This window comes from Pelophylax lessonae, assembly GCF_965119305.1.
Source record: "Pelophylax lessonae genome assembly, chromosome: 2".
NCBI lineage: Eukaryota > Metazoa > Chordata > Amphibia > Anura > Ranidae > Pelophylax > Pelophylax lessonae.
In genome coordinates, this window is record NC_138769.1 from 504480346 (window position 1) to 504503140 (window position 22795).

Genomic DNA, 22795 nt, shown 5'->3' on the forward strand with positions numbered 1-22795 from the left:
TGCATGATTAGGATTTGAGACTGGATCCATCACTGGACAATGTTGCCATAGACCGCTGAAATGTTTGAGCTACAAGAAGTTAACGGCGTTAGCATATTTAGGCAGCAAAGGATTTGCATGCCACACCGCTCCTGACGATGTCCTGGATTGATGAAACTTGTTGGACGCCTTGGCTGATATTTCATTTTCACTATCTAGAATGCATGTCATGTAAATACATGTAAATGTCTGCATCCCTGTATGGAATAGTGGGTGAGGCAGTGTCCACTTCTTGTCTGATGCAGTATCCAGGTGCCAGGAAGGGCACTTGTGAATGTGAGTGTACAATTTTATGTTATTGCATTTTAATACATGGAATTACACTATATTGCACTTATCCCGTTTTGATTATAGGTGTACCAATGTGGACAGGAACAGAGGGATCCCTGATGCTTTATACAATAAACAAATGATTGTGGGTGTTAGTGAGTGTGTTGTGCATTGGAGCATGAATGAGCACTAAGGAAGAGGTGCATTTTAGTACTGGCACATCGGAGTGTGCAAGGAGCAATTGTTTTTCACAAGAGGAGTTTTTTCATCACTAAAATAGCCTTTGGATATGGATTCATTGGTCATGAAATGTGTAACTGAGTTCATAGAAAATGTATTAATGTGAAAAAACTTCCGCGCTATCCCTGTGTATTAACCACCTAATACGTAACTCTATTTACTATAGGAAGCAGCTAGCACCACTATGCATCCAACCACCTGTACAAAATGCAATAAATATATATAGTCACAAAAAAGTGCAGTTCTCTCCTTCAATAAAGTGCATTCAAATTATAGTGCATAAATACAAATCTGAAAATAGTGTAAAAATCATCTATATATAATAAATTAACATGAGTCCGTCTTTTATTTTAAATATAAATACATTCCATCAATACATTTTTCAAACTCCATGAAAAAAAAGGTTGCAGTCCCATACACCAGGAACTCTTCAGTAAATGCCTCTGATCACCACAGTGCCCTTCACCCCACCTATGGGGGTCTTCTCACCCGCTTGAATGGAATGACTAATTAAAGGAGGTCTATATGAGCTTTGCATGGTTATAACTGAGTCCATGTTTAAAATCCTGGAGAACAGATTCATGGACTATAGCAAGCACATTTGTTACTTTATGTAATTTCTGGTTTTTACACTATGGCGCGCAGAGAATTTAATCTTTATTTATATGATTTTGCCACTATGCACCGAAATATGTTTATATGTATTTAATTATTTTTATTGAAACAAAAGGGAATTTTGTAGAGCTGCACTGTTTGATAGCTGATTAGATTGCTCGCGTTTTCAGTTGTTTTCAGAAAGTTACAAGAACAATGCATTTCTTCAAGATCAACATGTATTTTCTGCAAAAATGTGTGCACTTACATTAAATACCTTCACCTGCAGCTGGTATATACTGCTGGCTGAAGCTGGTATTTAACTAACAGAGCAAGTGAGGTTATGAGCTTTGTGATGTTTGCTCTGTGAGTTCAACACAAGGAGTTGCAGAGCAAGGAAAAGCTTTAAAACAAAACTATAACAATATTGTGTGGGGGCTGTGATTATGGTGGAGGACTGTGTTTTCTGTGAGTGGGCTAAAAAATGCTGTGAGTGGGCAGAGATAGATGAGAGAGGGCTATGTGAGGCTTTCTCTCTAAAGTGTAGTGCAAAAAACAAAGACATAGCACATCCCAAGGGATAATGGAATGGGGTTAAAACCTACAGCATTATCATAAATTGCAGCAGGTTTTTACATTTTAAAGTAATTGTAAACGATCACCTAGTAAAAGAAGTAAAACAACCCATTTAGTTTAAAACAGAAATGGAAGGTCAAAACATTTTTGCATAGACAAAAAAAAACATTATAAATACCTTTCTTCCCCTTTTATATAAGTCATTACATTCCCTCCTGTTCTCAGCTGCATAGGAGCTGGGGGGGGGGGGGGGGGGACAAAGCAAAACACTGAGCTTGCCAGTGAAATGCTGTGTTGGGGAGGCGTGTAAGGACAAGTGTAATCATTAGAGAAGAGCAGGCTGAGTTCCCAGCACAGCTAGAAAACTGACCACTATGTGTTCTACTGATAGTGTGGTCAGTTTTTAATAGGAAATCAGAGGGAATGACTACTGGGGACATTAAGTCATATCTAGATATAGAATATATGTATGTTCCTGTAGGAGGATCCGAACTGTCATTATTGTTTTGCCACGATAAAAGGCTCCACTTCCATTGAAGGGCGGATCGGCATTTCTCCCCTTCACCGGACCAAGCTGGTAACCCTATGGATACTCTATTGGTTGCTGATTAGCCTTTGAATGTGCCATATTGGTTTCATCTTGTGCACTAACATTACTTATGTGGTCTGTACAAGTAATTAGTAATATATTTATCATGGATTGGCCCTTGTTCCCTGGTAACAGGGGTTTCTGACCTACTTAGTGGAATCCAGAAATATGCGTTTCTGATGATCCTGCTATATCTAGATGACCTCATCACTATAGCCTGGAAGATTTCCTTTGAAGGAGAAAGATATCAAGCATATTGGCGAGGGAATTACTAAAAAGAAAGTTGGCAGCTGGACACTTTTGGTTGGAGAGCTGATCTTATACAGGAGACAATACATTGGAAATAACTTTCATTATATACAATGGAACTAATTATGCCATATATGTTCCCTTCCAGTATCTTATACAATATATAGTTATGCATAATTATTCTCATATGAGAGTTAATTGTTCCAGTAGTGATACCAGTGTATCTATCTCTTGGACAAAATTTGTTATCTTGTTTGTGTTTTTAAACACAATAATGAATAAAGTTTAGTACATTTTATTGATACCAATTTGTATGTGTGTCAAAAAAAAAAAAAAAAAAATGAGCTCAGTTGTGGAAAGATTGAATTTGAGGAAGTGGTTTGACATCCATTCTGATAAGTCAGTTTGTAAGTAGGGTTGAGCGAACACGGACTGTATTGTTCGGGATCGTACTGGACTTTTGGGTGTTCGGTACCCGGACCTGAACATTTTACTGTATATTTGGGATACAGTCTGCTGTTCGGTAATTTTATTTCATGTTTTGCCTACTAATGGCATGGCTGTGATTGGCCAGTGCAGCATGTGACCCAGCCTCTATATAAGCTGGAGTCACGTAGCGACTCACGTCACTCTGCTCTAACTATTGTAGGGACAGGTTCCTGCTGCTGCTTATTTGAGGGAGAGATAGGAGATTATTGTAGGGGCAGGCTGGAGATTGCTTTCAGGGAAAGAATAGGACACAGGACAGAAGAATGTTCTTTAACCACTTGCCGACCACTGCACCACAAAGTACTGTGGCGGTCAGCCCCTCCTGGGCAAAGCAATGTAACGCTACGTCGCTCGCCCACGAGCCTCTAGGGGGCGAGCGCGCGCTGCCTGAGGCGTGCTCCCGCCCCCACTCGTTCCCTGACATCCCCATGCGAAGTGATCGGCGGCTCCGATGTCCGCCGGCCATTCGCGATCTCCCGCTGGAGAGGGAGAAAGGCAGGCGGCAAATGTAAACAAAGCCGTCTGTCATTCTCCCTGGTGTAACTGCAGAGACTATACGATCCTGCTATGTAGGATCGTATGTCTCTGTGGTTACATCACAAGCCACGCCCCTTTAAAGTTAGAACCACGCCCCTAGAGACACACTTAACCCCTTGATCACTAATAAAGTTAACCCCTTTCCCTCCCAGCGTCATTATTACTGTAGTACTGTCACTGGTACCCTCAAAAGTGTCAAAAATGTCAGTCAGGGGACCGATCTGTCCACAACAATGTCGCAGTCCCACAAGAAAAAACGCAGATCGCCGCCATTACTAGTTAAAAAAAAAAACAATAAAAATGATATACACCTTTACCGTAGTTAGTAAACGCAATAACTTTTGCGCAAACCAATCAAAATACGCTTATTGCGATTTTTTTACCAAAAATATGTAGCAGAAAACAAATTGGCCTAAAATGTTAAAACATTTTGATTTTTACATTTTTTTTTTGAGAATTTCATATAAAAAAATGTGAAAAATATTGTTATTTTTTCAAAATTGTCGCGCTTTGTTGTTTATAGCGCAAAAAGTAAAAATCTCACAGGTGATCAAATACCACCAAAAGAAAGCTTTGTTTGTGGGGAAAAAATTTGGGTACAGCATTGCATGACCGTGCAATTGTCCAGTAAATTCACACAGTGCCGAATCGCAAAATAGGCCCTGGTCTTTGAGCAGCCAAATCCTCCGGGGCTTAAGTGGTTAATCAGACAGCGATCTTTTTGCCCTGACCTGAGCCCAGTGAGGAGGAGGGAGAAAAAAAAAACTTTTATCAGTCTGTTAGGTGGGCGGTGTGCGGCGTGTAGCAGCCATGTAATGCAAGCTCAGTGCATACAGTGGGGATCGAAAGTTTGGGCACCCCAGGTAAAAATTTGTATTAATGTGCATAAAGAAGCCAAGGAAAGATGGAAACATCTCTAAAAGGCATCAAATTACAGATTAGACATTCTTATAATATGTCAACAAAAGTTAGATTTTATTTCCATCATTAAAACTTTCAAAATAACAGAAAACAAAAAAATGGCGTCTGCAAAAGTTTGGCACCCTGCAGAGTTAATATCTTGTACTGCCCCCTTTGGCAGTAAACGCTTTTTGTAGCCAGCCAAGAGTCTTTTAATTCTTGTTTGAGGTATCTTTGCCCATTCTTCCTTACAAAAGTCTTCCAGTTCTTTGAGATTTCTGGGCTATCTGTCACGCACTGCTCTTTTAAGGTCTATCCATAGATTTTCAATTATGTTGAGGTCAGGAGATTGTGAAGGCCATGGCAAAACCTTTAGTTTACACCTCTTGATGTAATCCCCCGTGGATTTCGAGGTGTGTTTAGGATTTTTATCCATTTGTAGAAGCCATCCTCTCTTTAACATCAGCTTTTTCACAGATGGCATCAAGTTACCATCCAAAATTTGCTGAAATGTTATTGAATCCATTTTTCCTTCTACTCGTGAGATGTTCCCTGTGCCACTGGCTGCAATAGAACCCCAACTCATGATTGATCCACCCCCATGCTTAACAGTTGGACAGAGGTTCTTTTCATTAAATTCTGTGCCCCTTCTTCTCCAAATGTACCTATGCTCATTCTGGCCAAAAAGTTCAATTTTAACCTCATCGGTCCACAGAACTTGTTTCCAAAATGCATCAGGCTTGTCTATATGTTCATTTGCAAAGTTCAAACGCTGATTTTTGTGGTGAGGACGTCGAAGAGGTTTTCTTCTGATGACTCTTCCATGAAGACCATATTTGTACAAGTATCTCTTTATAATGGAATAGTGTACCACAACTCCAGTGTCTGCCAGATCTTTCTGGAGGGATTGTGCAGTCAAACGTGGGTTTTGAATTGTTTTTCTCACAATCCTGCGAGCTGTTCTGTCTGATATTTTTCTTGGTATTCCAGATCTTCCTTTAACTTCCACTGTTCCTGATGACTGCCATTTCTTAATTACATTCCGAAAAGAGGATATTGACATCTGAAAACGCTTTGCTATCTTTGTATAGCCTTTTCCAGCTTTGTGATCGTCAAGTATTTTCAGTTTAAGTTTTCTAGGCAACTGCTTAGAAGATCCCATGTTGCTGATTGTTGGGGCAAGGTCAGATGAGTCTGGGCATTTAAAACTTTTGAGATTCACATCACCTGGTCTTCCCAGACAATGATTGAGAACAATCCATGACACTGGTAGGTCTCAGCCTTGCAAATGGGGCAGTGCATGCTATAAATTCTGCAGGGTGCCCAAACTTTTGCAGACACCATTTTTTTGTTTTCTGTAACTTTGAAAGTGTAAATGATGGAAATAAAATCTAACTTTTGTTGACATATTATAAGAATGTCTAATCTGTAATTTGATGCATTTTGGAGATTTTTCCATCTTTCCTTGGCTTCTTTATGCACATTAATACAAATTTTTACCTTGGGTGCCCAAACTTTCGATCCCCACTGTATGTGTCTGCTTAATCTGGATTAAAAAAAAAAACTTTTTTCCTTCATATTTTACAGTGTCATACAGTGTTTAGACACTGCTGTTCTAATCTGCTATTCAAAAATCAACAATTTAGGGGAAAAAATATTTTTCAGGTTTTCATTCAAATGGGTTTTTACTCAATAGCGGAATAGAATAACAACAGTATCCAACCTGCTAGGCGTGTGGCGTGTAGCAGCCATGTAATGCAAGCTTAGTGCATATGTGTCTGCTTAATATGGATTTAAAAAAAAAACATTTTTTCCTTCATATTCCACAGTGGCATACAGTGTTTAGACACTGCTGTTCTAATCTGCTTTTCAAAAATCAACAATTTAAGGGGGAAAAAAAATATTTTTCAGGTTTTCATTCAAATGTTTTTTTTTTACTCAATAGCGGAATAGAACAACAGCAGTATCCAACCTGTTAGGCGTGCGGCATGTAGCAGCCATGTAATGCAAGCTCAGTGCATATGTGTCTGCTTAACCTGCCTAGCGGTATCTCCGAGCGTGACTCGGGGTGGATTTTCTATGCTGTTATCGGTATCCCCGAGTCACGCTCGGGGTGGATGTGCAGAGCGCGCAACGGTGTCTCTTACCTTCTCCTGGCGATCCAGCGATGATCTCCCATTGCTGTGATCGCCAGCCATCTGAGATCCCCGCCGCTCGTCCGTCCTCTGTCGGTGTGATGACTTCCTAGTTCTGTTCCCTGCAGCAGCAATGCTGCATGGGAGCGGAACTAGGGAGGGAAATTCAAATGTTGAACGTTGCACAAAACACAAACACACACATAACATTTATATTATATACTATACATTAAGCCCATTAAATTAACGGGTGCTAGAACATATGTGGTCAAACATTTGTAAAAACAGACTTAGCAGTAAGTCCACGCGAGCGCGCACCCGCCGCGCGCCCGCGCACACCAACCGCTTCCAACAGTTTTGCCCGGCTGCCCGAAGTCTCTGCGCTCCAAGTCCCAATGGCTGTCCGTGGGGCACATGCGCAGTAGAGCAATCCCACGCACACAGGGACTGGACGCAGAGACACTTGTACTTTATATGTATAGATTATTTAGTATACTTAAAACAGAAGGAGCTATATATATGGGGGGAGGGGATTGTAATGTGCTGGGGGGAGAAGATTGTAGTGTGTTGGGGAAGGGAGGAGATTGTAGTGTGTTGGGGAAGGGAGGGGATTGTAGTGTATGGGGAAGGGAGGGGATTGTAGTGTATGGGGGAGGGAGGGGATTGTAGTGTGGGGGGAGGGAGGGGATTGTAGTGTATGGGGGAGGGAGGGGATTGTAGTGTATGGGGGGACAGAGGGGATTGCAGTGTATGGGGGGGATTATAGTGTATGGGGGAGGGGTTCTACAGTGCATGGGGGGATGGGTTCTACAGTGTATGGGGGGATGGGTTCTACAGTGCATGGGGGGATGGGTTCTACAGTGTATGGGGGAGGGAGGGGATTAAAGCGTGGGTGGGGGGAGGGAGGGGATTGTAGTGGGGGGAGGGAGGGGATTGTAGTGTGTTGGGGAAGGGAGGGGATTGTAGTGTATGGGGAAGGGAGGGGATTGTAGTGTGGGGGCAGGGAGGGGATTGTAGTGTTGGGAGGAGGGAGGGGATTGTAATGTGGGGGAGGGAGGGGAGAGAGGGAATTGTAGTGTATGGGGGAGGGGATTGTACTGTATGGGGGGAGGGGATTGTACTGTATGGGGGGAGGGGATTATAGTGTATGGGGGGAGGGGATTATAGTGTATGGGGGGAGGGGATTATAGTGTATGGGGGAGGGGGGATTATAGTGTATGGGGAGGGAGGGGATTGTAGTGTATGGGGAAGGGAGGGGATTGTAGTGTGTGGGGGGGGGGAGAGAGGGGACTGTAGTGTATGGGGGGATTGTAGTGTATGGTGGAGGGAGGGGATTGTAGTGTATGGGGGGACAGAGGGGATTATAGTGTATGGGGGAGGGGTTCTACAGCGCATGGGGGGATGGGTTCTACAGTGTATGGGGGAGGGAGGGGATTGCAGCGTGGGTGGGGGGAGGGGATTGTAGTGGGGGGAGGGAGGGGATTGTAGTGTGTTGGGGAAGGGAGGGGATTTTAGTGTATGGGGAAGGGAGGGGATTGTAGTGTATGGGGAAGGGAGGGGATTGTAGTGGGGGGGATTGTAGTGTTGGGGGGAGGGAGGGGATTGTAGTGTTGGGGGGAGGGGATTGTAGTGTATGAGGGGGGGAGAGAGGGGACTGTAGTGTATGGGGGGATTGTAGTGTATGGTGGAGGGAGGGGATTGTAGTGTATGGGGGGACAGAGGGGATTATAGTGTATGTGGGAGGGGTTCTACAGCGCATGGGGGGGTGGGTTCTACAGTGTATGGGGGAGGGAGGGGATTGAAGCGTGGGTGGGAGGGGATTTTAGTGTATGGGGAAGGGAGGGGATTGTAGTGTATGGGGAAGGGAGGGGATTGTAGTGTGGGGGGGGGAGGGAGGGGATTGTAGTGTTGGGGGGAGGGAGGGGATTGTAGTGTTGGGGGGAGGGGATTGTAGTGTATGAGGGGGGGAGAGGGAATTGTAGTGTATGGGGGGAGCGGATTGTACTGTATGGGGAGGGGGTTAAAGTGTATGGGGAGGGAGGGGATTGTAATGTGGGGGAGGGGCAGAGGGGATTGCAGTGTATGGGGGGGATTGTAGTGTATGGGGGAGGGAGGGGATTGTAGTGTATGGGGAAGGGAGGGGATTGTAGTGTATGGGGGAGGGAGGGGATTGTAGTGTATGGGGGAGGGAGGGGATTGTAGTGTATGGGGGATTGAACGATAAATGTTGGGTTGGAGATTGGTGTGGGGGAAGGGAGATGTGAGGGAGCGGGAAATCAGAGAGGAGGGGGGAGGGGAGCTCCTCACACACACAGAACAGTGGATCATCAAATAGGAAAAGACCCCCTAATCCACCACCTCCCCTCCCGGGAAAATTGCTGTCACGGGCGAACCAATGGTAGTGGAGACCCCAAAATTGTACCGCAGGTGGCCAAGACACTCCCCTACAGCTGATAAAAAGTTGGGGTTTCGGGGATGAAAGGGCATGGAGCAGTGACCCCAAGAACCAGGCCACGCCCCGCCATAGACTCCAATGTTAAACCTGGTCAACTCGCGGTTAGGTCACGGTCCCTTTGGGGAGGGGATTGTAGCGTGGGGGGGAGGGAAGGGATTTTAGGTGGGGGGAGGGGATTGTAGTGTATGGGGAGGGGATTGTAGTGTATGGGGAGGGGATTGTAGTGTATGGGGAAGGGAGGGGATTGTAGTGTATGAGGAAGGAAGGGGATTGTAGTGTATGGGGGAGGGAGGGGATTGTAGTGTGGGGGGGAGGGAGGGGATTGTAGTGTATGGGGGGAGGGGATTGTAGTGTATGGAGGAGGGAGGGGATTGTAGTGTATGGGGGGCAGATGGGGATTGTAGTGTATGGGGGGATTATAGTGTATGGGGGAGGGGTTCTACAGTGTATGGGGGAGGGGTTCTACAGTGTATGGGGGAAGGAGGGGATTGAAGCGTGGGGGGGGGAGAGGGAGAGGATTGTAGCGTGGGGGGGAGGGGATTGTAGTGGGGGAAGGAGGGAAGGGATTGTAATGTGTTGGGGTGGAGGGGGATTGTAGTGTATGGGGAGGGGATTGTAGTGTATGTGGAAGGGAGGGGATTGTAGTGTATGGGGGAGGGAGGGGATTGTAGTGTATATGGGGGAGGGAGGGGATTGTAGTGTATGGGGGGATGGAGGGGATTGTAGTGTATGGGGGGACGGAGGGGATTGTAGTGTATGGGGGAGGGGTTCTACAGTGTATGGGGGAGGGAGGGGATTGAAGCGTGGGGGGGGAGGGAGTGGATTGTAGCGTGGGGGGAGGGAGGGGATTGTAGTGTGTTGGGGGGAGGGGATTGTAGTGTGTTGGGGGAGGGAGGGGATTGTAGTGTATTGGGAGGGGATTGTAGTGTATGGGGAAGGGAGGGGATTGTAGTGTGGGGGGAGGGAGGGGATTGTAGTGTATGGGGGGACGGAGGGGATTGTAGTGTATGGGGGGAGATTATAGTGTATGGTGGAGGGGTTCTACAGTGTATGGGGGAAGGAGGGGATTGGAGCGTGGGGGGGGAGGGAGGGGATTGCAGAGTGGGGGGGGAGGGAAGGGATTGTAGTGGGGGGAGGGAGGGGATTGTAGTGTATGGGGAAGGGAGGGGATTGTAGTGTATGGGGAAGGGAGGGGGTTGTAGTGTGGTAGGGAGGGAGGGGATTTTAGTGTATGGGGCCGAGGGAGGGGATTGCAGTGTATGGGGGGAGGGGATTGTAGTGTATGGGGCCGAGGGAGGGGATTGTAGTGTATGGGGGGGAGGGGATTGTAGTGTATGGGGGAGGGAGGGGATTGTAGTGTATGGGGGACGGAGGGGATTGTAGTGTATGGGGGGACGGAGGGGATTGTAGTGTATGGGGGGACGGAGGGGATTGTAGTGTATGGGGGGGTATTATAGTGTATGGGGGAGGGGTTCTACAGTGTATGGGAGAGGGGCTCTACAGTGTATGGGGAGGGAGAGGATTGTAGCATGGGGGGAGGGGATTTTAGTGTGTTGGGGGAGGGGATTGTAGTGTGTTGGGGAAGGGAAGGGATTGTAGTGTATCGGGGAGGGAGGGGATTGTAGTGTGGGGGGAGGGAGAGGATTGTAGTGTATGGGGGGGAGGGAGGGGATTGTAGTGAATGGGGGAGGGAGGAGATTGTAGTGTATGGGGGGACGGAGGGGATTGTAGTGTATGGGGGGGATTACAGTATATGGGGGAGGGGTTTTACAGTGTATGGGGGAGGGGTTCTACAGTGTATGGGGGAGAGTGGGGATTGAAGCATGAGGGGGAGGGAGGGGATTGTAGTGGGGGGAGGGAGGGGATTGTAGTGTGTTGGGGAAGGGAGGGGATTGTAGTGTATGGGGAAGGGAGGGGATTGTAGTGTATGGGAAAGGGAGGGTATTGTAGTGTTGGGGGGAGGGAGGGAGAGGATTGTGGTGTGGGGGGAGGGAGGGGATTGTAGTGTATGGGGGAGGGAGGGGATTGTAGTGTATGGGGGAGGGAGGGGATTGCAGTGTGGGGGGGGGGGTAGAGGGGATTGTAGTGTCTGGGGGGAGGGAATTGTAGTGTATGAGGGAGGGAGGGGATTGTAGTGTATTGAGGGGAGGGGATTGTAGTGTATGGGGGATGGAGGGGATTGTATTGTATGGAGGGGAGGGGATTGTAGTGTATGGGGGGGATTGAACGATAAATGTCGGGTTGGAGATTGGTGTGGGGGAGGGGAGATGTGAGGGCAGGAAATCAGAGAGGAGGGGAGCTCCTCACACACACAGAACAGTGGATCATTTAATAGAAAAAGACACCCAAATATACCACCACCTCCCCTCCTGGAAAAATTGCTGTCACGGGCGAAACATAGGTGCTGCAGACCCCAAAATTGTATCGGAGGTGGCCAAGACACTCCCCTACAGCTGAGAAAAATGTCGGGGTTCGGGGATGAAAGGGCGCGGAGCAGTGACCATGAGAACCGGGCTGTGACCTAACCGCGAGGTGACCAGGTTTAACATTGGAGTCTATGGCGGGGGAGGCCCGGTTCTCGCGGTCACTGTTCCGCGCCCTTTCATCCCCGAAAGCTGTAGGGGAGTGTCTTGGCCACCTCCGGTACAATTTTGGGGTCTCCAGCACCTTTGGTTCGCCCGTTACAGCAATTTTCCCGCGGCGGTGTTCTCTGCGTCCCAACGGCTGTTCGTTCAGCACAGTAGCTCATATCCACGAACACAGGGAAAAGCAGGGAAAGCAGACGCAGGGACACATGCGTTTCATTAATATATTATATATATATATATATATATATATATATATATATATATATATATATATATATATATATATACACACACACACATATATACATATATATATATATATATATATATACACACACATATATATAACATATATATGTATATATATATATATATATATATATATATATATATAACGCATGAATTATATTATTGATTAGATTATAATTCATGCGTTTGTGTTTCAAATTTATCACATCTGGGATGTCTACTAGAGTCTTGTTTTGGTCAGGTTTAAGTCAGTAATTACTAAGAATTGTAGGCCTATAATACATAACGCCACATTTCCATGAAAAAAATTGTACCGCTTTTGGTACAGAATTCCTGACATAATCATACCGCCAGGGAGGTTAATATGGATTTAAAAAAAAAAAAAATCATATTTTACAGTGACATACAGTTTTTAGACACTGCTGTTCTAATCTGCTATTCAAAAATCAACAATTTAAGGGAAAAATAAAATTTTTTAATTCATACGTTACTGTGAGAAACACCCTTTGGATACTGTTTTTCTATTCCGCCTTTCAATAAAAACCCATTTAGGGAAAAAAAATTGCGACCTAGTCTGCATATTTTACTGTGAGATACACCCGTATGATACTGTTCTATTCCGCTTTTCAATAAAAACCCATTTAGGGAAAAAAAAAAATTGAGGCCTAGTCTGCATATTTTACTGTGAGATACAACCGTTGGATACTGTTTTTCTATTCCGCTTTTCAATAAAAACCCATTTAGGGAAAAAATACTAAATTGTGGCCTAATCTGTATCTGTACGTGTAAGATACACCCTTTGGATACTGTTGTTCTATTCTGCTATTCAATAAACACCCATTTAGGGGAAAGAAAGATAATAAATTGCGGCCTAGTCTGTATCTGTACGTGAGATACACCCTTTTAGATACTGTTGTTCTATTCTGCTATTCAATAAACACCAATTTAGAGGAAAGAAATATATTAAATTGCGGCCTAGTCTGTATCTGTACGTGTGAGATACACCCTTTTAGATACTGTTGTTCTATTCTGCTATTCAATAAACACCCATTTAGGGGAAAATTAATAATTTTGCAGTGTTTGCTGATTATGTTACTGTGAGATACACCCTTTAAATTTGCTTGGTGCATCTCCTTTCACCACCGAGGATTGCAGGGCGCTTCAGTTTGACTCCTGTTGCTAACTCCTCCCACTCCACTTCCTCATCCTCATCCACTACCGCCTCCGCATCTGGAGCAGTGATCATTTCCAAGGCTTTCAGGGCAGTCATTCACAAGTGGCTCCGAGGGTGGGTTCCTGCACCCACAAATGCCAGGTACACAATTGTCCAGCAAGGGCACAGTTCTGGAGGATGACGAGGTGGAGGATGAGGAGGAGGAACCATGTTCACAGCAGGGTGGCACCCAGATAACTGATAACAACAGATACTACACTTGATCTTAGCCAAAAGGTCGGGAAGCGATGCTGGTGGCATTCCCACCTCACAGCGGGGGCACAGTGGAAGCACAAGACGAAGGCAGAGGAGGAGAAGGAAGTCGCCAATGCAGCCAGGGCACCACCAGCACCTCAGAAGGCAGGGTTAATATGTATGAAATGTGGAAAAGCTTTGTTGGCACGCCACAACAACCAGGACCACCAGCTGTTTTTTTTTTTTTTTTAAGCCCGTGGTGTGTGAACACACTCAGACTATCACCCGGAGGGTGCATAAAAAAGTGCACACCAAAAAAGTGAAACACAGAAAGTGCACAGGGTGTACACATGGTCCTTGACCCTGATCCCCCGGGGTGCAAGGCTCTTGACAGGGACTGGGGTTCTTATACTGGCTAACCTGGCCGAAACCAGGCAGCCCCATTCTTTAGGAGGTCTGCTGAAGCAGACTACCCCAAGTACTAGGTGGAGCTCTCCCGAAGAGAGACCCCATGAGAGAGGGCGAACCAAGCCAGAAGGCCATATCCACCCCCTCCCAAGACTTTTAGGGACAGGCCCAACGACCTACACCCTACTACTCATGCTGTGCAAAATAAAGTGTACCGCCACAATAAAAAAACATAAAACGTGAGACACACAACACATAAAAGTGGGGAAAGGGATAGTGAAGAAGAAGAAGTGCAAGGTTAGTGCTACGTTGCAATACTATGGCAGGCCCCTCGGCCAGGAATAAAAAATTCCTCTGGTCCTGACTCCTGACCAAAAGGCCCGGCCCTAGAGGCAGGTGTGAAAAACGTGTGTAGGAAGTGCAGTGTCCTTGGTGCCATACTCATAGTGTTGCCATCCACCGTGAATTATGGCACCCCTAGAATGCCACTCCAGGGGCACATACACCACAGGCTTTTCATAGTCCCGGTCCCTGGCAAGACCAGTGCAGCCCCATCCCTACCAGAAGGCCTCAGAACTTTGGGAGAGCCCGGCCCACAACCAGGGACACATACCTTTTCCAAGGCCAGACTCAAATCAGAAGGGGGGAAAAAAGCCCCCCCGCCGCCATCACAGTTCCTTACCATATACCATATACAGTTCCTTACCATTCCTTACGTACTATACACGCACTGAATGACGGGTCTGCCCCCTTCAACTTCTGGGTCTCCAAATTGGGCACATGGCCTGAGCTTGCCCTTTATGCCTTGGAGGTGCTGGCCTGCCCTGCAGCCAGTGTATTACCTGAATGTGTATTTAGCACGGCTGGGGGCGTTATCACAGACAAGCGCAGCCACCTGTCCAGAGCCAATGTGGACAAGCTCACATTCATTAAAATGAACCAGGCATGGATCCCACAGGACTTGTTCGTACCTTGTGCAGAATAGACATGTATACCGGCCTTACCTAGCCATTGTTGTATTTTTGATCTTTCTCACTCTTTTGGGGTGTACCCTAATTTAAAAAGAAATTTAAAATTAAAAACAAAAACCAGTGTTGGCTACCTCGTCCTCCTCCACCGCTGCTTCCACCTACACCGCCACATCCACAGCCACCTCAACCTCCTACTCCAATAGGTGCCTCATCCTCCTAGATCAAGATGATTATTTTATTTTCTGTTTTTTCTGTTATTTTAAGTTATTTCCCTATCCACATTTGTTTCCAGAGCACTTGCCATGCTCTTAAGAAGATTGTGCTGCCATTTGCAGCCCTCTAGCCCTTTCCATGTTTTTTTAGAGCCATTTTAGTGCTCAAAAGTTCGGGTCACCATTGACTTCAATGGGGTTCGGGATCGGGGTAAAGTTCGGGTTAAGTTCGGGTCACGAACCCGGACTTTTTTTCAAGTTCGGCTGAACCCGACGAACACGAACATCCAGGTGTTCGCTCAACTCTATTAGTAGGTTAGCAATGTGAGAGGAGACTAAAGGAGTGAGATGAGAGTAGACAGATAGATATGTGTGTCGTCAGCATAGAGGTGGTACTGGAAGCCATGGGAGTTTATTACCTGACCAAGGAAGTGGGGTAAATGGAAAAGAGAAGGGGTCAGAGGACAGAACCTTGAGGTTCTCCTACAGAAAGAGGAAGTGGAGAGGAGGAAACAGAGTTAGAGGTCACAGTGAAGGCCAAGATAGTGGAGCTTTTTGAGGAGGAGGGGATGGTCATCAGTATCAAAGGCTGCAGAGAGGTCAAGTAGTATAAGTATGGAGTAGTGGCCTTTGATTTTAGCAGTTATTAGGTCATTATTTTCAGCAGGGCAATTTCAGTGGAGTGTAGTAAGAGAAAGGGGTCAATAAGGTTGTTGTCAGTCAGGTAGGAGCTAAGACGGCTATTGACTAAGTGTTCTAAAAGTTTTGACTCAAACGAGAGCAAGGAGATGGGTTGTTCAGGCTGGTGGGGTCCAGTGAGGGCCTTTTAAGTAGGGGGGGGGCAGGGCAATTTTTGGAGGGGAGGGGAGGGGAGGGGAGGGGGAGGTGCCAGTAGAGAAGGAGAGATTTAAGATGTGAGTGAGGGAGTTGGAGAGTAGAAAAGAAAAGGAATTAAGTGGTGAAAGTTTCTGCGGGTAATTGTTTCTGCTTGGTGGGACAAGTAGATGTAGACAAGCACATTGTGACAGTGATGAGGTTGTGGTCAGAGAGAGGAAAGGGGGTGTTGGTGAGGTTGAAGTGGGTGCAAAGATTGGAGAAAACAAGGTTGAGGGTATTACCATCCGAGTGAGTGGGGGATTGTATCCATTTTGCTAGGTCAAAGAATGAGGTTAGGTTGAAAAGTTGGGATGCAGCTGGGCTGTTAACACTAGCAGGGATGTTAAAATCACCAAGGATAAAAGTGAAAACATGAACAAACTAGGGGCAAAGGAGGAGGGATTTTTATGGTACTGTTCCCAGACAGGTAATCAGACCAGAAAACGTAACGTATAAAAAATATATGAAAATTTTATTGCATACAAAATACACAGTTTGCAAAAGAAAAATACATTATTACACATTAAACATATCAAAATCAATAAGAAGCATTAAAATCAACATGTGTTATACACAACCCAGAGGGGAGGTAATTCCTCTGTGGATTCCTTCAGGTGAAGACAGATGTAAGCTAAACATTCCCAGAAGTTCCTGATATATTTCGCGGATAACCGCTTCCTCAGGGGAATGGGAAAAAAGAACTACAAGGGAAAGAAAAAAATATATACTGTATAGAAAAATTATGTATATACAGATGTGCATACTTATTAGCAAGACAACAGCTGTGAAAATTGGTCCATAAGGACAAAAAGGTAAAAATACATTTTGATAATAATGAACAACAGTGCTACCTTGCATATAAAAAAGTGCTCACCCAGCCAATGTAGACAAGCAGGCAAGGTAACGGGCGGGCATGGAAATAGTGGATGGCTCCTCTGGGGCTGCATAAGCAATAGATGTAGATAATTATTATAGTGATTGGGGGGGGGGAGGGGGAAGGGGAAGGAAAATTGGTATACTCAGTGCAGATCAATAACCTACCGTGAAAAATCAAGTAGATAATTCAAAGATGCTGCAGTGCAGATATGCGTAGAGGATGGCCAAATTATACTAGGTAGAAACCACTAGGGAGCATAAATTGCATATAACTTATAGTGTTTGTGACATACGGATATCAATATGCATTAAAGGTCTCTAGGGCAGAACCAAAAATAGAAACCCATATCTGCAGATTCATGGCCTTTATGATTCAGAATAAACCATATTAAATGCACGATTGGGGAGATGATGGAAGACCAGACATATTGCTCTACACCATAAATTTGACAACACTGCGGTGTCCTTTCGCGTTTTGGAGGTTATTCCCCTAGATCCCTGTGGTGGGGACTGGGACCGGCATATCCTTCAATGCGAAACCATTTGGATAGAATGTCTCAATGCACTTCATCCTCCAGGTCTCAATGAAGTACATACCTTTAAACCATTTCTGTGATCTGTTTAGGCCCTGTTTAGGCTCTGGTCCTTTAACTTACCTGTCCCTGGCCTGTATTCCATCATATTAGGCCTTTTTACATGCAAATCTCTTCTCCTTAGTTAATCTATGCACACTGTTTATATATTTCATGGCGTGTATGTGTCTTGAGATTTAAATGTCTTCACTAACTATTTATTGTATGTATATATTTGGGATGTAGATACTCTATTTCTTTTATATATTATCATTGCCTGAAGCTCTCTCTATTCAAGGATAAAAGTGGGTATTGCAGAGGAGAGAAAGTATGGTAGCCAGGCAGAGAAGTCATCAAGGAAGCATGACACCGGTCCAGGAGGCCGATAGAGCACTGAAATCCTTAGACAAATGGAAGAAAATCAACGAATACAGTGTGTCTCAAAAGAGGAGAAGGATAGAGAGGGAGGGGAAGACAAGACCTGAAAGATGCTCAGTGGGGATATAAGAAAACAAACTCCATCTCCTTTCTGTCCACTGTGTCTAGGTCAGGCCTCCATGGGGACGTACTGCGTGTGAGGCAGAGTCTGACTCTCAAAGCTATGTTTCCGTGATTGCAAAAAGGTTAGGAGAGTGGGAGACAAAAAGGTAATGGACAGAAGTGAGCTTGTTGCAAACAGAGTGGGCATTCCAGAGGACACATGAAAAATGGGGGGGGGGGGGGAGTGGTTTTTGGGAGTAGGGGGATCAAGATAAGACTGAGAAGATTGCGGCTGATGCTGGAGGAGGGAGGGTGCCGAGTGTGGGGGTGAGATACTGGGGGACCAGGATTAGGGGAGATATCCCCAGAGGTTAGCAGAAGAAGGAAGGTGAGGAAAGTAAGATGGGGGTGGGATGTGTATGAGTGCACATACTTTCCTGATATGATATCATATTATTTTACGTTTTATGTAAAGTAATGGATTAGTGAAACACAAAGTGTGAGTACTGTATATGTTTTACTTTAGGAGAGAGTTACTGTATTCCCCTTTCAAACTTACATTGCAACCCACAAGGGAAAAAAAATGACTGCAAATTTTCTACAGGTTTCCAGCAGCTAAAGATTCCAGTTCACTTACCTGAGCATTTGATACTTGTGCAGTGAATGCAAATGTCATCCAGATCATCTGAAATCATTGTTGCAATTATGGGTTTGGGAATTATTCTACTGAGAGAATATAAATAAATATATACTGTATATAGAGCCAAGGTCAATATAAAGCTGTCACATCCACTACTGAACTGATATGGTACTTATTTAAATGTCTTCATCTGTTCAATGAGAAATGCTTTCCTTGCAAAAAAAAAAAATCTTCCACAGCTGCTCACATGTTGGAAAATATTTTATCAGATGGATATATTTTTAGATAGACCAAGCTGGCTAGCTGCCTATGTAGAAACCCATTTCCTTTTTTGTATTTCTGGTTTTAATATCCAGGGCATTGGATTGATATTCTTAAAAATAAGTAGAGATAAGGAATGGGTTAGTATTTTTTGAAATTTCCAACATCTAAACAAGACCAGCATTAACAAAGTAAAAAAGTTAAATATACCAAAGAACTTGAAGAATGGAAAAAGTAATAAAGGTAGAAGAAAAAGCAATATTCACACTGAGATGACCCCAGAAACCAAGTAAATCCCCAGATACTAGGAAATGATATGCAGGATGAAAATATTTACACACTTATGTTTAAGCATTTCTGAAGACAAATCCAAGGGGAAAATAAAATAATGAAACAATGTGAAGCAACATCTACAAAACTCAATTTAATTTGGATTTTAAAAAATTAAAGAACCCAAAAGGATGATAAAAAGATGCATTTTTTTTTCCAAAAAAAGATACATTTAAAGATGTAAATTTAAATAACTAATTGGAAACCTAAAAAGATTATATACAAAACTAAATTTTTAAAGCAACACTACTAACACCTCTTGCAACCGCTACTACTTCTCTAAAGTAATTGCTAGTACACTGGAAAAAAAAATGTTTGGCAGCTGCAAAGAACTATTGGTTTCTAAATTCTGCATAATAATCATATGTTCTCATCTGTAAAAAAATCAATAGCTATCTTTTAGAAGTCAGACTAGGTTGGGAGATTTTATTACTTACGCATTCAACTTAATTTAATCAATATTTGTAAATATGTTAACACAGTGTCAAGTTATCTATTCCCAGTATACATTAAACATGACTAATTCAATGCAGAAAATAAACAGCTGTGCTCTACCTGACATTTTCAATGCCAGGTATTTGTTTCATTGCATCAAACACGGGCAGAACAAATGGTTATACATGCTGAATCACTATGGCTATCCATAAGAGGCCTTCTAAGCACAGCAAACTTTATAGAGCTATCCATGTCTATAAGGTATACCATTTGGCATTCTATTTACTTACTGAAAAATTCACTTTTATGCATAAGCTCCCTAAGTGTTATTTACTTATATTAAATGCTTTACTTTGCAAAGAGAAGAAGGCATGGGAAATGGATGCCAACAATTCAGTTACTGCATTTGTAGACATCTGTCTGTCATTATAATAAATAGCAATTAGCTATATTTTTATTTTATGTTAAGTGCCATCCTTTTCCACAGAGCTGTACAGCTGAGGCACAAAATGATACAAAATAATTACAGACAGCTGAAAATACAAGCTGTATATTGTGACACAGTAACAATGAATTACTGTAAATACAAAACCAAATATCCTTAGCATACAGGTTGTACTGCTAGACAGGGGTCACAACAGGCACAGCTGCATTAGGTCCCCAATGGCTTTTCCTTCCCATTACCAATATTTACAAAAAAAGCAATGTACATTGGGAGGAGAGGTGTTGTTAAAAAAATATATTTAATAGCAAAGCTATTAATTAATAGCACAGAATGTAGGGATACTTCTTTACCCCTTCCCTGTAAATTAACATGAACAAACATAGGGAATATCCAGGGGTGTTGCTCTATACTTATCAGTAACTTTCCTGCATTGTTGGTACAGCACCTCTCAACCTGGATTATTCTTCATTGTGGGTGGTATGTGCCATTCACACTTTTATACTTCTAATGTAAATTTTATGCATCTGCATGTGTTTTGTAATAAAAGATAGGGCTATCAAGGGACAAGGATTCCAGCAAGAGTAATAGGAATTAGGTGAGACACAATCTTAGCTTTGGAGCCCGTTGAATGTTGACTATGCTGCCACTGGAAGGTTATTCAATAGGATCTAATTCAGAACAGTGTGCTCTGGGCTTCTATGTAGTAAAATAAAAATTGCAAAACATTTTAAAACAAGCTGAAAAAATCATAAAAACTTGTATATTACAATGGTTTGTGTCTACAATTGCTCATCTGGCTACACTGCCTAAATTTAAATATGTGGGCCCGATTTGCATATGAGTTCACTTCTGTGCACAAGCTCACAGGGACGGGGCACTTTACATTTTTTTTTTCTTATTTTATTTTACCTTTTATTTTTCATTTTTACACTGTGATTTTGATCACTTGTATTCCTATTACAAGGAATGTAAACATCCCTTGTAATATAAATAAGCAGGACAGGTCCTCTTTAATGTGAGATCTGGGATCAAAAAGACCTCAGATCTCACATCTACAATTAAAGCAAATCTATCTGCTGCCATAACACCAGTATTTAACGTCAAAGTACCAACGTAAAATGACAGTGTGATTAATGCAGCAAAAATGCACACAAGCACATACATTTGTAGTATAAAAGTAAAAACATGTTTATTAAACAACAATGTAAAAATCCCTCTAGTCTAGACAGCATAACTACTGGTCTGTTGTTTGTATCACTTTTTTAGGAGTCGAAATACAATAAAATATGTGAACTGTATTGATTATATAGCCACCTGTTGTTCCCAATGTGTTTCAATTGTAAAGAGGGGATATAGGTGGAATATATCTAAAAAAAAAAAAAAAAGAAAAATAACAGCAAGTACAAAAGCCAAAATGCAATAAATAGTAAGGCTATTAATCCAATGGTGCAAACACACAAACTTTAACTCACATACTGTAAATCAGTAATCCAGATATACAATACAATAGAGTTAAAATATTGCAACACGTCTTTTTTTTTTATTAGGTTTGTTAAACAAGGAGTAGAAACAAAATATATAAATCCAACAGTCGTACAAAAGGTACAAGGTGAAGGATATGAACAGTTTTGTAGTATAACAGTCAATAGCAATCCATTTCCACTGGTTCCAAAGATAGAATTTACAGAAGTAACATATATAAAGCATGAGCATTGTAGTAGCAAAGTCAAGTGCAAAAATAAGAACAACTGTCCAGCAAGGGGTTCTATCTTCCCGTGCACCCCCAATGGGAACATATTGTGCCAGGAGGACAGAACCCCTGCAGTAGAGCCTATGTACTAGCTGGGTTTAAAATGTGAGGGTAATGGGGAGGTTATGGTGGGTTACACCAATAATCGAGAGGAATCAATTATGATATATCCAGTTATTCCAGGATGAACTGAACTTGGTATATGAGAGTGTGTTAATTGCTAGAGATTTCTCCAGTTGATAATTACTGTTGACAATGGCTACAACCTCAGAGAGGTTAGGGGCTAGTGTGGTTTTCCATTTGCGGAGTGTAAGGGATCTGGAAGCCAAAAGGATGTGCAAGACCATCTGCCTGTACATAGTCAGGTATTTGTCAATACCTATGTTTAATAGAGCAAGCTCTTTTTTTGGGGGGTTGGGGGACAATAGTCCTTTACAAGACGAGAAACACTGGAAGACCTGGTTCCAGAAGCTGTTTAGGGAGGGACAGTCCCACAATATATGGGCCAGCTTTCCTGTTTGACCACAGTTGCGCCAGCAGTGTGGGGGGTGGGGTGGAAAAATATTTGCAAGTCTATAGGGGTCGTAGTACCATTGATTCACTATTTTCAGCATCATTTCCCAATGAGTGGGAGAATTGATGTGTGGAACGTACAGCCACAGACCATTGTGCTAAGGTGAAAGAACTATTCAGCTCTTTCACCCATCTCAGCATAGGAGTAGATTTCTGGGGGTTGTGGCTGGGCAGGGGGATGTTTTAAAACACAGAGATTGCTTTGAGGGCTTTCTTCCCTGAGGTATAAAATTGCCATGCCTGAAGCGGAATAATTAGTTGTCCCTGGGGGGTGTTTTGATAAGAAATCCATAATTCTTATGATGGTAAAGAAAGTGTGTTTGGTAGGCCGTATTCCAACAGGATTGTTTTCCCTTGTTTAACCACTTTACCGTTATGTACCGGAGTACTACTGCGGCAAAGTGGCACAATCCCGTCTGGTCACGTAGACCTACGTCGGCGCGTTCTCGGCTCCCAGAGCGCACTTCCGCGCGCTGCGGGTGCCGATTCTGATCGGATTCGGTAGGGAACCGATCAATCACCAGATACTGACCAATGATTTTTGGTCAGTGTATGGCGATCGGTCCCAACCAATGGCAATCTGTCCCCTGTCTGTGTAATGTAAACACAGGCAGGGGAAGTGATGTCACTGTCCCTTCTGGAGCCCTT